We start from the raw sequence: 6,000 nt of genomic DNA on the forward strand, positions 1-6,000 counted from the left end.
AAAAAAAGTTCCACTTCTTAGATAAGTCAGAGGAGTTTTCAGAAGTAGTGATACTTATATTAGATGGGAGTCATTCACAAGGTGTATGTTTGAAAGTGATGCTTAAGAAAGGGGCAAACATACAGAGACCCCACACTCTGGTCATGTATGTAAACTATACTGGGGGATATAGTAGAATTTATGCTTTGAATGCATGCAATGGGCCAGATTCTAACATTTGGAATTCATCACCTGGGTAAAGGCAGGACAGAATAGGCCTAGTCATTAACAGTAGCTTTAGATCCTCGTCTAGAATGATGAGTCTATGGTCCGCAGCTTTGTCTAGCTTGTTCATTATCACATCCCCAGCAGACAAAGAGTGTCTGGCATATATTATGCCTGTAATATGTAAATGTTGACAGAAGGAATGACATTCAACTTCAATGAAGGACAATCATCTAAAGACAAAATTTCACATTTTGTGAGAGAGCACTTTACAACATCTGATGATATGTTTCAGTGTTCTGATAGATACACTGAGAGGATATGATCTCCCCTGATTTTAGAATAATCTCCATAAATTAAATTATATTCACAATCCACATTATATAATAATTATTCTTTTCTCAAGTAAATCAATCAAAGACTTTGGAGAATTCATTATTACTATGACCTTATAAAAAGCTTTTAAAATATTGACAAATACATCAATATTTACATGAATTAAGTTACATAAATTCAGTGTTAATGAAAATCTCGGGAGTCAATGACAACAAAAAATAAAATTTTATGTATGGGACTGCTAATTTTCCTTGCTGTTTCCAGAATCCGAAATAACTACAAAACCAAAGTGACCATGTTTATCTTGCATATCCATTCCCCTGCTTGTATGAGAAAGATTTTTTTTAAAAGTTAACTAGATAAATTTATAGCAGAGACTTTCTTAGGTAATCAAACTTTAGCAAACATATATAGATCAGTTTGCTTCACTGATAATGAAGTAAGAGAATAAGGTACTTCAGAATGAGGTTTACAATGGGACTAAAAAGAAGTTTTAAAAAGCGTGAACTTTCAAACGAATCGTAAAAACAGGGAGGAGGCTATAGTTTTGGAATGTATGTATATTTTTATAACCACATTCTTTGAAAAATAATGCAGAATATAGGCTAAATATAATCATATTTAACTATTGAATTATGAAGATATCCTTATTCCTTGATCCATGTTGTACAAGTGAAAATATATTAAGTGTCTCAGCATATTTTTATGTTTTGTATAAGACAAGGAGTTAAAAGGAGAAACAGAGGTGACATGAAAGAAATGGAATGGCCTGAGACAAAGAGCAGTTTGATTAGTTTAATTAGATGGTGTGGAGAGTTATTTTATAAGTTCAACAAGTAGTTATGGGGGTTATCCATATTCTTAGTCTTCACTTCCTTAACAAAACCACACACATTTATAGCTTATACATTATATTTTCTCTCGGATATATTATAAAATGCCTTTTTAACCCTAAAGAGAAAAAATAAACTAATGTATGTTTTAAATAAAATAAAAATTTGTCATTAGGCTAACTTTCAGGTTAGTAATTCAGGAGACTATGAAAAAAATACGTAGCTGTGGTTTCTGTGAGCAAACCAATCTGAGGGATATGCAACTGTTCAACTGTAGCTCAGTGTATTAAATAATGTTTGGAAAAGGCCCTGTGGTTATTTGCCAGCCGTGTTTAGATTTAAACTTAATGTTTTGAGCCCAAGAGAAGGGGATCACCATAAACTCATCTCGTCTGTCAAATAGATAATACACAAGAGGATTCTGGTAGTATAGCAGTAAGGATTTGGGAATTGGCAGATTTGGGGAAATTAAATATTGCTTAATTTAACATTTAAAGTCATTAGTGGAGGACAGTCATCACGGATAGGCTATGAAAGTAGAGAGTGAAGATTCTAAATACTTTACATGGTTTGCTGTAGGTCACTTGTGAGAGAAGCTAGTACTACATTTTTGTGTGCAGTACTACAAATTTGCAAATAGCAATATCAGTATAAATGGGATTTGTGCCCGCTGTTTTGACTTTACAAACTTCCAATTAAGATAACTGATTAAAGTATAATATCTCAAGTACATCTGTACCAATGACTTTAGTAATTCCCAGATGAGAATATATATGGTAACTAGAAGTAATTTTAAACATGAAGAAATTTTAACCAAAATCTAATGAATGCTGATTAAATATATAATCAGATGCAAGTGTAAAATGTAGTAAGTCATGATACTTTTTCATACAAATATATCCAGCATTTACACAAACCCACAGATAAAGGCACTGAAATGTTATGTTCATTCTGAGCTGTTGAAATCTTACAGCTAGGAATTACCACAGGAAATAGGCTAATCTAGTGTCCTGGCTGTCTTAAAGGGCAGACAGTTGACAATTTTCTTATTATATTTCTCCTGGGATTAAGACTCAAGTATCAACCTATTCACTGCTTTACCATTCTTATGGCTACAAAGAACTTATTTTCAAATTATACTTATCCTAAATTTGTTATCCACTTTAAAAAGTGAATATATACGCTTTAATGAGTGTCTCTACAGAATTGTTTCAAAGACATGGAGAATAAATATCACTCAAAGAACAAAAATGAAATTAAAAACACAAAAACAAAAACCCTTTACTCTGGAATTTTAGGGCCAAAATAGATCTCTAGATTTAAGTACATTAATAAAAATTTTATGTATAACAATATTTAATAGAAAAAAGTAGCCTAATTGGTAATAATAGCTAATATTTACAAAAACAATATTCCAGGCACTGCTTTAAGCTCCTTGGATAAACTAACTCATTTCACCCTAACAAAATCCTAGGAGGAAGATGATATTATTATACTTCATAATGATGACGCTATTGTGGCACAGAGCTTTAAATTTCCCAAGTCACTACATACAGTAAGCAGTGGAGCCAAGTTTCTAATCCAACCCCTCTGAATTCAGATCTGTTTTGACCACCCTAATGTACCACTTGCAGCACATCAATCTCAAGGGATTTTGGGAGAATTCAATGACCTTATTCCTTTTAAGTTCAGAGGAAAAAGACTTGTGTAATAAATGCTTGATAAATATTTCTTTTTAAGATAGTGATAATGATGTGATGATTAGAGTTTGTAACCTCCTGTGGATTCAGTTTTTGGGTAGTGTAACTTACAAGAGAAACCTAGAGATTTCAAACTTAAGTATTTGGCAGCATTTGGTAATTTTTGATTTAGTGTTTTCTTCCATCACTATGTAAAAACGTCTTCCATTTGTCAATGATTCAGCATTCATGGAGCATCTACATTATAAAGTGTACTTACAAAGAGTGTTTAATGCTTTGTCTTAGAGAAGCTTCTATATGACATGATAAATCAAAATACTCTACTTGCATAGAAGATTAAACATTTTAAGATCAACATAAAACAATTGCAAACTAAGTGCCAACTGCACATATGTAATAATAATTCACATTTATATTGCTTATGAGAGGTCACATATATGGAATTTACATCTGCATGACGTTTTAGTCTCTAAAATACTCTCGTATTCGTAATTTTACTTGATTTACAACCATCTTTATTTTTAACTGCTTCTAGACACCTGGACCTGTAAATTCCATGTTCTACTTAGCCTTTCCAAAATCAAACAGAGTACTTCCCTGCTGAAACTCAGAACTTTTTCTGTCTTCTTAACTGAAAAATGATGGGTTGATTGTACTTTTCTATCACTTCATAAAGTTCATTTCTTTTTCTGGAAGACGGATGTCGTATTTGAGATCTCCATATCCCCATACCTAGTAAACTTCCTGGTTCATAGTATCTGCTCAGTGAGTTTATGAAATAAATACATCCCAATTCTGTAGAAGAGGAAACTGAGGCTGAGAGACTTCGACCAGTGTGTTTTAACAAAGTGAAGTGAAAGTATGAACAGGGAAAGTAAGGAGAAGAGCAGAATGTCAGGTTTATTATGCAAATGTATCTGAAACATACACAAGGCAACTTCTAACATATTTGCAATTGCTGTCACACTTTCTTCTTTATGTTTAATTAAAATGCCCACCAGATAACCATGTGAATCTGCCAGAGTCTTCAGGGCAATCACCTACCACAATGATGTCTTCAAGGTATTAGTGAATTAAAAGTACAGATAACTTTTTTTTTAATTACGTTGAAATTTCTGTTCTAAATGGAAACAGAAATAATCAAGTAACCAGCTTTCAAATATTTACACACAGCTCTACTCAAAAAACACTGTTGGATTGTAGATTACAAGAACCACAAAAGAAACACTTTAGTAAATTTTGAGTAAAGCAACATAATTTACTTTGGCATTGACCCTGCAAAACTTTACAGAGAAATGTCAAATGACTGTTTTGTTAAAAGCATACCAAAAAAGTTTTTCTCAAAACTCTTTGCTTAGCTTTACTCCCAAATGGGAATGTGAATTAAAGTGTTAAGAGTTTCTATAACTGAGTTTAATCCCTCACTAGAGCCTTTTAGACTGGACCTTTAACAAGGGATCTATTAATTCCTCTGAAAGGGACAGAGTTCATCCATCCCTGGGATGTATACAAAACAGAAGACAGGGTGTAAAACTTTCCTTAGTACTCTATTCACACTTTGATGGAAGAAGATATATTTATAGGTAACGAAGTCTTCCTTAACCAAAAGTGAATCTGATGTCTTTAGTGTTCAAAGTTTCTGAGTGTTTTGGAAGCTACCATTGACTCCTCAGAATGCCTGCAAAATCTTTTTAAATAACTTTCAGCTTCAGACCCATAATCTGCAACGTGGCCTTTTAGAACTGTTACACTAGGTGATGTACACTGACCTTTGAGATCCAAAGAAATCAAAAGTAGCTTGAACTTTATCCCATGCATATTGGAACCTTGTACTTTTCCTGAAATCTCTGCAGGTTCTGGTGGAGGGAGTTGACTCATATTTCTCTCTTGTCACATCTAGTGTGACTCCCTTTATATGCTGAAATATTGAAGATACAGCTAAGCCAGTCATTGAATGCATTCTATGCCATTTTCTCATTCTTTAGCCTACACAATGAATTCAGTCACTTATTTCTTCTCAAAATATTATTCACGCAAGAAATTTGTGTATCTTACACACAAAGGCTTAAGGTGATCAAATTTACAGCGCAGCATCATATAACATTGAAATAAATACTGAAACTTAGATATTATCTTTCACAAAGCTCCTTTAGTCTTGCTGCCAATGACATTATGGACATTACGTCTCTTTCTCACAATCCCTCTGTGATGGTTAATTTCATGTGTCAACTTCGCTAGGCTATGGTGCCTAGTTGTTTGGTGAAAGCCTAGCCCAGATGGTACTGTGAAGGTACTTAGTAAATGTGATTAATAGTTACAGTGAGTTGACCTTATGTAAAGGAGGTTATCCTGGATCATATGAGTGGGCCTTGTTCAACCAGTTGAAAGTCATAAGGATAAAAACTGAGGTTGCCAGGAGAAGAAGAAATTCTGCCTCAAGACCATGACATAAAAATCATGCCTAAGTTTCCAGTCTACTAGTTTAACCTACATTTTGGATGTAGCAGCCCCCACAATCACACTCCTTAACATAAATCTCTCTTTCTCTGTCTTTAGGCTACATATGTGCATATATATACGTGTATTAGTCCGTTCTCATGCTGCTATAAAGACATACCCAAGACTGGGTAATTTCTAAAGAAAAGAGGCTTAATTGGCTCACCGTTCCACATGACTGGGGAGGCCTCAGGAAACTTACAATCTAGGTAAAAGGGAAAGAGGCATGTCTTACATGACGGCAGTGAGAGAGAGCAAGAGCAGGAAAAACTGCCTTATGAAACCATTAGCTATCATGAGAATGCAGTCACTATCTTGAGAACAGTATGGGGAAAGAATGTCCCCATGACCCAATCGCCTCCCACCTGGTCCTCCCTTGACATGTAGGGATTATATTTAGAGGTGAGATTTGGGTGGGAACACAGAGCCAA

Source organism: Chlorocebus sabaeus, chromosome 20 (genome assembly GCF_047675955.1).
Source record: "Chlorocebus sabaeus isolate Y175 chromosome 20, mChlSab1.0.hap1, whole genome shotgun sequence".
NCBI lineage: Eukaryota > Metazoa > Chordata > Mammalia > Primates > Cercopithecidae > Chlorocebus > Chlorocebus sabaeus.